Source organism: Myotis lucifugus, unplaced genomic scaffold (assembly GCF_000147115.1).
Source record: "Myotis lucifugus unplaced genomic scaffold, Myoluc2.0 scaffold_617, whole genome shotgun sequence".
NCBI lineage: Eukaryota > Metazoa > Chordata > Mammalia > Chiroptera > Vespertilionidae > Myotis > Myotis lucifugus.
Window position 1 is genome coordinate 183703 of NW_005871665.1, and position 9982 is coordinate 193684.

Here is a 9982-nt window from a genome sequence, read left to right on the forward strand (position 1 = left end):
CACCTGTAATCAAAGTGCAATACTATAAACTTCTACTGGTGAGACTCCTGAACTCAGTCTGTTTTCTTCTCTTAGTAAAATCTAGTACCTTCCTCTTCTTCCCACCATGATGGCTTTAAACTGTCTTCAAATTTTCCCTCATCCCTACCATCTTCATTGTTCTATGTCTTCATCGTCAACACCCACAGAAACTGAATTTCTTTAACGTTTTACCTTTGACTTCTGGATGCGCCCACTGTGCTGACTGCAGCCCGTTAGCCCGGAGAGCTCCTGCCATTCTTGGTGAGAAGATAAAACGCAGTGGACCTGATTGGGAGGAGGGAGATGGTCTGGCTGGTAGGAAGAACCTTACTTAGTTCAGGCAGCAGTAGGTGGATGAGTGCAGCAGCCCTTGGTTTTAAGGAGTGGGGGAGGGATGGGGAGCTTTCTTGAGCATTTTTTTAAGTGACACATGCACATGGTAAAAATTTAAACAGTACAAAAGGCTGGACCATGAAAAGCAAGGTTCCCTTCCACCCTGATTCCCACTTCTCCCTGGAGACCATACCCATCCTGAGTGTGCGCGCACACACACACCCTGCTCTGTCTCCCCCACTTACTGTGTCTTGGAAGCTGCTTCAGAATAGCCCATATGGGTCTGTGTTATTCTGAACAACCACATAGCACTTCACTGACGGGTGTACTGTCACTTAACAGTCCCCTATTTATAAACATTTCGGTTTTCGACATTTAAGAAAAATGCTGTGATGAGTGTATATATTCGTTAACTCATCTGTCTGTATATAGGGTAAATTCCAAAGAGAGAAATGGCTGTCAGATGGTGGATTGTTAAAAATTCTAAGATACATTCTAGAAAAGACTTCCAATTTCAACTTCCCACACACGTCTGCATCTACCATCTTCATTCTGCAGTCTCCTTTACTAATCTGAAAAGTAAAAAGTGATGGATTTTGAAATTGGTTTGAACTAATTTAAGTGAGATTGAGCATCTTCATTGTCCAGTTGTATCTCTCTCCTGGTACAGGCCCGGAATTCTGAATTTCGGGTTAGGGACTCTACAAGAGAGTTTACAAAAAATCAGATGAAGCCCTGGCTGGTGTGGCTCAGTGGGTTAGAATGTCGTACCATTACACCAAAGGGTTGTGGGTTTGATTCCTGGTCAGGGCACATACCTAGGTTGTGAGTTTGATCCTCACTCGGGCACGTATGGGAGGCAACAGATCGATGTTTCCCCCTTAAAACCAATTTTTTAAAAATCAGATGAAAAACAGGGACAAAGGCCTCAGTAAAGTGATCACCTTACATGATCCCCCTCCCCCTCCGCCTCAGAGTGTCCCCTGGATTTAGGATTAAAACCCCACTTTAGGATCAATACTGTGTTTATTGCCAGACTGGGAGCAGGATTTGTCATTTTTGTTTCCTAAAAGGTATGGGTTAGTAACAGGCTGAGGAAAACCTCTGGTTCCTCCTTGGTATCCATCTGAATGACCGCTTGCTGGCTCCTCTTGGTCAGTTCCCCAGGTCCACGGGATTCAGACCCGTGTGCTGGCCACAGGTCACAGCTCCAGGACCTCTGAGTGTTCACGACTGATGGCAGCTCAGACTGACTTGCCACGTGCAGAGAACACAAGGCTTGGCCTCTGGGTGGTGCCTCCGCTGGCTCTTGTCCCTGCAGAAGGTGGTTCTGCAGCCGGGCCAGGCTGGAAGGGAGCTGCTGGCAGTCACCTAGGCCTCTGGCACTCCCTCCGGTTCCCCTGGAGGCTTCCTTGGGAACCAAGAGGCCACTTGGCACTTGGTTCCGGAGCAGATGAAGGGCAGCTTGGCCAGGGGAGGAGCATGCGTTCCCCAGGCTGGAGCTCAGGCTGTCCTCTGCCCATTCTCAGCGCTGCTGGGCGCGCCATTTCCAGAGTAAGCACGACAGACCCGACAGACAGAGGGCCTGGCCAGGCACATCCCGCTCCCCGACGGCCGACATGGGGCCAGGCCTGCTTCGCAGTCTGGCTGTTCCACCTGGGAACTCGGAATGTGCCAGGCCCAACTAGGGCTTCCTTTCAACTCCCAAGGCTTCCGGCAAATCACTGCAGCCTGGCTCCCCATTCCTTCTCGAAATAAAGGCGTCGGTGGTAGAACAGGTCTCCCAGCTTATTTAGCACAAGGCCGGTTCTCCACCCGGAATGTATCCAGAGGCTCATACGACTGCCCGTCATGTGGAGTTGGTGGCACTGAAGTCGGAATAGTGAGTGGCTCCTTGCTTCCCCGGCCCCCAAGATCCACTGTCTCCATTGCTCCGCTGCTCCCTCAGCCCCAGAGCCATCCTCCTGGCTGGTTAACCATTTGGCGGGTTTCGGTGTCCCCCGAGGGTGAGGAGGCTCCTCCAGCCTCCACGGGCTCGGGCTCTGGGTGCTCAGCGGCTGCCAGCCAGGCCTGGAGGGTGGGGAGTCCGCGCAGGGGAACGGCCTGAGGACACGGCCCTCCTCTCCTGTCCACTCCGCCGTGGGATTCTGGGGGGCCACTTCCTGTCCCGACAGCTGCAGGTTTCGTGGGCAGCTGAGGCCGCTCTAAGCCACACGTTGAGCTTGTCCCTCCTTCCCTGCGGCCACTTCCTCTATTGCAGCTCTGGGCGCTCGCTGCCCTCCGCTGTGCCCCGCACAGACCCATCCGCTATCCCCGGGCTTGGGGGACACCGTGTTTGTCAGGAGGAGTTCTGCGTTCCTCCTGCCAAATCCAGGATCAGAACACGAGCCCGGGCGCTGGCTTCAAACTGGCCAGGGCCCGGCCATCTCTCTCCAGAGGCCTATCGGGCGCCGGCCCCTCCCAGGCCGCCCCGCGCCCTTCTCCACGCCCCGGAAGTGACTGCACAATCAGTGGCGCCTGCGCAGTGTGCTGCACCGCACGTGCACCTGCGTCCTGCGCATGCGCCCTGGGAGTATCGAGGCGGCCCACGTGCCCGTGGTTGATGGGCCGGCGTCCGCGCCCCAGCGCTGGTGCAGGGAGAGCAACGTGGCCAGACGGCGGGGTCCCCGCACCCCGTGGAGGATGGCTGACCCCAGGGTGAGTGGAAGGCCTTGCGGCCCGATGGCTGGCTCACACCCCAAGCAGGAAAGGGGGGGATTTTCCCTCCGGAGTCGGCCTGTTAAGCCCGAGCGTAGATGAGACCTTCCCCGGGTTGTGCTCCAGCTTTTGGGGTTTCTGTGTGGATGTCCTCGTGGCGCGGTGCGCTGACAGCTGCGGGCGGAGACCGGAAAGGAGGCTGCAAGCCCGGCTCCAGGTAAGTGACCCTGCAGGTGAGGCCTGCTGGCCTCTGCACTGAGGCCTCTGGGTTTCACAACTTTGACTCCTTTTCTGCTGGTTTGTTCTTGGCTTGGTGTATGGTGTTTCTGAAAGGTCAACATTTTGGGGGGTTTGGGGGGCTTCCTTTCATGCTTTTAAAAGTCCTGCCCGCCGCCACCCTGATACGTTCTCTTATATTTTGTTGCAGTGTTTTTATTTTGCGCCATTGCGCCCTGTGGGATGTATTTGGTATAAGCAGGTAAGGCAGGAGTCAAGCTTTGGGGTTTTTTTTTTGTTTTTTTCCCCCCAAAATAGAAATCCACTTGCGCCAGCTTCATTTATTAAGTGAACTACCTTGGTCGCTCTATTTGATGTTGGACCTGTTGGGTTTAAGATGTCCCCTAGACCTGCCAATGGAGACATCCTGTTATTAGCTGGACAGGCGATTCCAACGTGAGGGGTGAGATTCTAGCTTAAACTAGAATTTTGGGCACCACGAGCATCTAGATGGGTCATTCTCCTATTTTTCTTTTTAAAATGCTTTTCCAGGCTATTCTTAGAATTTATTCTTTCACATGAAATTTAAACTCACTTTATTCAGTTCTCTCCCATTCTTGCCCAAACCAAAAATTCTATTGGGATTTAAATAATTGCATTAAATTTAGATGTAAGTTTTGGGAGCGTTGACATTTTTATGATGCTAAAGCTCCCCAGACGATAAAAATGGTTTCCATTTGTTAGACTTCTTTTAGATCCTCCAATAAGATTTTATAATTTCTTTATATGGGTTCTATAATTTTCTTATTAAATTTACTCCTATTTTATGGTTTTATTGTGAATGGGATATTTTTTCCATCTCTATTCCTGATTGTTAATATAGAAAAAGCTAGTGATTTAATATGATCTACTTTTCTATCTTATGAACTCTGATGGGTTTAAAAAAAAAACCTGTTTTGTAGGTACAGCCTGCCTGTTTGCCAGTATACCAATTTAATTGCTAGCTTGCTGGCAATTAAACAATTAGCCCTGTCTTGTTCCTGAGGTGGATTGAAAGCCATGTGTGTTGTGGATGGAATCACCTGTGAACAGCTGAGCAGGCTGTCGGCTGTTGGTTTTGGCAAATGGCCTTTAAAGTGTGGAAGTAGTTTTCTTCTGTTTTTAAAATTTTACAGTTAACATTCAATATTATTTTATATTAGCTTCCTGTGTACAGCATACTGATGAGACATTTATATAATTTGTGAAGGGTGAAGGGTTCCCTCGGTAAATTTAGTACCCACCTGGTACCACACACAGTTATTACAATGTTATTGACTATATTCCCTGTGCTGTATATTCCCTGTGACTGTTTGTAACCACCAATTTATACTTCTTAATCCTTTCACCTCTTGCACCCAGTCCTCCAACCCCCCTCCCCTCTGGCAGCCATTAGTTTGTTCACTGTATCAGTTTGTTTCTGTTATTTTTTTCTTTCGATTCAACATATAGGTGAAATCGTATGGTATTTGTTTTTGTCTGTCTGACTTCTAAGTCCATCCATGTCTTAAATGGTACGATTTCATTCTTTATGGCTGAGTAATATTCCATTGTACATATGTGCCATCTCTCCTTCATGCAGGTAAACGTCTAGGTTTGAGGGTTTGATTGTAAGATTGGTTATTTCTTGGTAAGCAGTGTCTGGAGTTTTGTGTGCATTTGTGTGAGGGAAGATTTTTCACTGATTTAAATTTAAAAAATGGTTATAATTCTGTTCAGGTTTTTCTGTGGGGTTTTTTTTGAGTCAGTTTTAAGTTACAATAACTTTAGGATTTTTATCTCAGTTTTCAAATAAGGTTGGCACAAAGTTGTTCATAATATCTTCATTTTTAAATGTTTGTAGCATCTGTATTAATTTCCTCTTTTCATTGCAGATACTGTTTTTTGGTTCATTCATTTCCTCCCTCTTTCCTTCTCTTCCTCCCCTTCTCTGTCTTGCTGATCAATAAAGTTGGTCAATTTTAGTTTTTATAAGAATCAACCTCAATTTTCTTGGTTTTCTCTATTATGTTTGTTTTCTATTTTATTAATTTCTGATTTTTATTTCCTTTCTTGTCCTTCCTTTGAATTTATCCTGATATTTATTTTCTTACTCAAATTAGATGTTCAGCTCATTTTTTAGCCTTTCTTCTTTTACAATGCGAGCTTTTAATGCTATAAATTTCCCTCTAAGTACTCAAATCCTACAAGTTTTGCTATATGGTATTTTAGTTTTTTAAGAATATGTTTTTTATTGATTTTAGAGAGGAAGGGAGAGGGAGAGAGAGAAATATCTATCGGCTGCCTCCTGCTCTCCCCCTAGTGGGGATGTGCCCTACCAGGAATTGAATCTCCTGATGATGCTCAACCAACTGAGCTACACCAGCTGGGCTTAATTTTTAACTGTATTTTCTGATTTATTTTCTTCTTTGATCCATGAGTTACTTAAAATTGTATTTCTTAGTATTAGAAAACTGTTTTCTTCCTGATTATCTGTATGTTATTGCTTTTTAAATGCCTGCATTGTGTTCTGAGAATGTGGTCTGTTTGCTTTAAAGTTTGCTGAGGCTTTATGACCAGCCCAGATATGTGATTAATATTCACCAATGTTCCATGTGTGTTTAAAAACATCTTCTGCACTTACATGTCATGCTGTTTTCAATACGTCAGGTTTGTTAATTGTGTTGTTTGAAACCTTGCTGATATGTTTGTCTCTCTGAGCTCTCATTACTGGGAGAGAGACGCTAAAGTCTTCCATTATGATTGTGGGTTTATCTGTTTCTCCTTGTGAAAGTCCATTTTACGTTATTTTGAGATGCTATTCGGTGCCCTAAGAGTTTTAGAACTTTGTGAATTTTACCTTTGATCGTTATAAAGCGACTGTTTTTCTTTCTGGGAATTGGCATCTAGTACTGTTTTTTGCCTTAAAGTCTTGTCTGTACACAGGCATGTGTGCCTCGTTTTATTGCGCTTAGCTTTATTGCACGTCACAGAACTGCATTTTCATCAGCACGGAGGCAAGACCCTCCACTAGAAAAAGATGACAACTAGCTGAAGGTTCAGATGATACTTAGCATTTTTTAGCAAGAGAGTATTTTTAAAATCAAGATATGTGCATTTGCTGGATGGAATGCTCTTAACAGACGACAGTGTAGTGTGAACAACTTTTATAGGCGCCGAGGCCTGAAAACCTGTGTGATTCACTTTATTGTGATACTTGTTGTATCGATGTGGTCTGGACCTGAACCTACAGTATCTCCCAAGTATGCCTGTATTTACGGTTTGGGCGTATTCTTGTAAATAGCATATAGCTGGATGATGTTTTTATTCCATATATTGTTTTTACCTGGAGCATTTAACTTATATTTTGTGTAATGATTGATGCATTGATTATCGACTTATTTCTGTCCTCTTATTTTGTAATTTTTAATCCACCGTATCTGCATTCCTTTTTCCACTCCTTTCCTGCCTTCTTTTTTTAGATAGAAATTTTCTCCGTCACAATGTTTTTCCCGTTTTTGAAATTTAGTTTTCTTATTCCTCTCGTGATTCCTGTAAGATGTTTTACATGATATTTAACTCACCAGAGTCTAACTGCACAGACACTATTGTTTTCCTACATTTTTGTTTTTCATTGGCGATGCTAACATCTCCTCCTCCGCTTGGAGTTATCACTCCATTGTCTTCTTTCCTTGGGGGTCAACCTCAGTTTGATGCTCTGTGAAGGTGATCTTGTGTCCCCTCCCTAATCTGGCTGCTTGTAAGATTTTGGTGTTTTAAGGGCTTGCATTTTCACTGTGTTGTATTTAGCTGTGGATGTCTGTTTACTTACCATGATTAGGATCTGTTGGGATTGACTGTATTTCTCATGAGTGCTCAGAAATGTGTTAGCCAGTAACTCTTCAAAGATTGCTCCTGCTCCATCTCGATTAGACACACGTGGGGACTTCGCGCTTTAGCCTCATGTCTCTAACTTCTGACATTTTTTACCTCTTTGTGTCAGTGTTGCATTCTGGGTACTTTCTTCAGATCTCATATCCACGTCACTAACTCTCTGTAGTTGCGTGATCTGTTATGAAGTTATTTTTACTGATTTTTTCCAATTTCTGGATGTTCTGTAGTGTTTTTTGAATACTGTACTCCTTTTTAACCTGCTTATTTTCTATTGTCTGATTATTTCATCACACGGAGGAGTTTTATGTCTCATTCTGCTGTTATTTCGGTTAGCCCTGCCTTCCTGGGCCAGCTTGTGTGTTGTGTTTGTGTGTTTAGACATAGTATACTGTGAGCTGCTCGTTTTTCTTGCAATGTCACACCTGGGGCTCCATCGGCCTGGAACGAAGGGGAGGCCCCCCCCCCCGCCCCCCCGAGGATGTCTCTGCTTCTCTCGTGGTGACAGTGTCAATTTGGGACCAGGCTCTGTTTTCTGCTTGAGGTTTTATTGGCTCAAAACCAAGTGAGGGCCCACCCCTGATTACAGGTTCTTAGGGGATTTTTTTTCCCCTGCTCTGCTTAGGACTAACATTTATTAAAACAAGCAAGTTTCCTTGTATTTTAGTTTTGATTCACCATTACATTGAAGGCATAGCTTTTGGGGGGACCAGCTTTCTGGGGGTCACCTCCTTTTGGATGCCGTACTTTGGGATGGCCATTCGAGGCAGTGAGACTGACTGCTCGGCTCAGTGGGCTCCGTAAATGGCTGAGGGAGAAGCAGACTTCAGAGCGCTTGCGTGCTCGCTCTCTCTCCCTCTCCCTTCCCCCCCCCCCCAGGTTCCCACGCCCACCTGGTTTCTGGCCTGCCTGTTGGTGATCTTTCCCACCCATGGGTGCCTTTAAGGGGCTCTGCAGTTGTGTCAGGCACTCGTCCACCATATGCCAGGAGAGTCTTCCTTGAACTGGTTGCTATGATTTACAATGAAAAGCTTCCTGACAGTGACTCATCCTTGCATTTCTGTGTAAACCCAACGTGGGCATAGGGCTACCAGTCTGATTGTGGCTGGATTCCGTTTGCTGTTGTCGTATTTGGACATAGGAAGATTATATTCTTAAGTGAGACGGAACTACAGATTTAGTGCTGCCTTTATCAGGTTGTGTCGTTAAAATCATGCTGGGAGCGTCATAACAAGGGTGCTCTTGTCGCCCTGTCCTCTGTGCTGCACGTTGTCGTTTTCCTCTTTAGTGCCCTCTCCTCACCCTCATGCTGAGCCCCACCCGCCCCTGGGGATGAGGAACCTGGGCCTCCCTGGGCCTGTCCGGGGCAGTGACCTGGACTCGAGTGTGGAGGAAGCAGGAGTGTCCTGGCCCCGGGGTTCAGCTCTCCCCAGTTCTGTCTCGGAGGCCCTGCTCCCAGTTGAGGCGGCAGCCACACGCTCCAGCTGCCCAGGGCGTCGCCTTGGCCTTGGCCCTAGCTGGGTTTCCCTGCCGGAGACTCATGCGTTCAATCCCTGTTGAAGGAGCACTTGCTATCTGCCCGGCCCTGGGGATGCTGCAGTGTAAACAGTCAAGATTCCCATCTCATGACGCTCACAGCCCACGAGGCTGGGGACACGGTCAGCCGGTAGCATCCGTGCTGTGCCCGCTGTGCCCCCGCTGTGCCGGGTGCCCTGGGAACAGGAAGCTGTGGGGGGGGGGGGTTCCCGCATGTCGGTGTCTGCAGGTCAAGTCCCACCCGCCCGGTTCCTCTTTTTAAGAATCGCCGTAGCCATTTCTTGTGCAGTTACTCTCCCATGTAAATTTCACAATCAACTTGTCAAGTTTTTTAAAAACAATACTGGGAGAATTCGGACTTGGCCCGTGTTGACTGTAGATTTGGGAAGAACCGACAGAGTGAGTTTGCCCCTCCACGAAGCGGCATTTCCCGCTCACTCGCCCTCTCTCTCTCTCTCAGAGTCTGAATCCGTGAAGACCTTGTGCACTTGTTGGGTATATTCTGAGGCCTCGTGTTCTACGTTGCAGAGTCTATTTCACTTTCTCTTCGGTGCTGGCGGCTGGTAGACACCGGGCACAGGCTGATCTGTCCTGCTGGTCCGAGTGGCTCTAGACGCCAACTTGGTGCCGCTCCTGGCTCTGTCCAGGCGCCGATGCCTTTGTCCCCCGCAGGGCTTTGCCATGCAGCCCCTCCCCACCCTGTCAGGCCTGTCCTGGGGTCCCCTCACCACCACCCCTCCCCCATTGCCCTCTATCCCGTGAGAGCTGCCCCTCCAGCCTGCGGGTCTCACCAGACCTGCCTCCACCCAAATGGGAAGGCCAATGGGGAAGGAGGGAGGGAGTGTGTGCGAGAGGCTGTGCGAGGCCAGCCTTGGAGCTCACCGCGCCCGCCCGGGAGTCGGACGGGTGGTTAGGGTTTGGCTGTGGTGTCCTCACCGGGCAGCAGTGGCATTGGGAACATTGTCAGACAGCTGGCCATTCACCAGCGCGGGCCTTCCCTGGAGGCCTGGCCCCACACAGGTCCAGGTAAAACCGACGCCACCCCAGATGCTGACTCAGCCCTTACACGTCTTTCTAAAAAGGCCCTTTCCGCTCCAGACCCACCCCCCTCAGTCTCCCACCCCTTCCTCCTGCTGCCCGTTCAGAGGCGACTAGAACCCCTGCTCCTCCCAGGCCCCTGTGGGGCTGTTACCTGTTCTCCTGCTCCACCCAGTTACAGACTCGGGGCCGGGGGCCACGGGGGACTCCACGTCCAAGGCTTTTATTACGT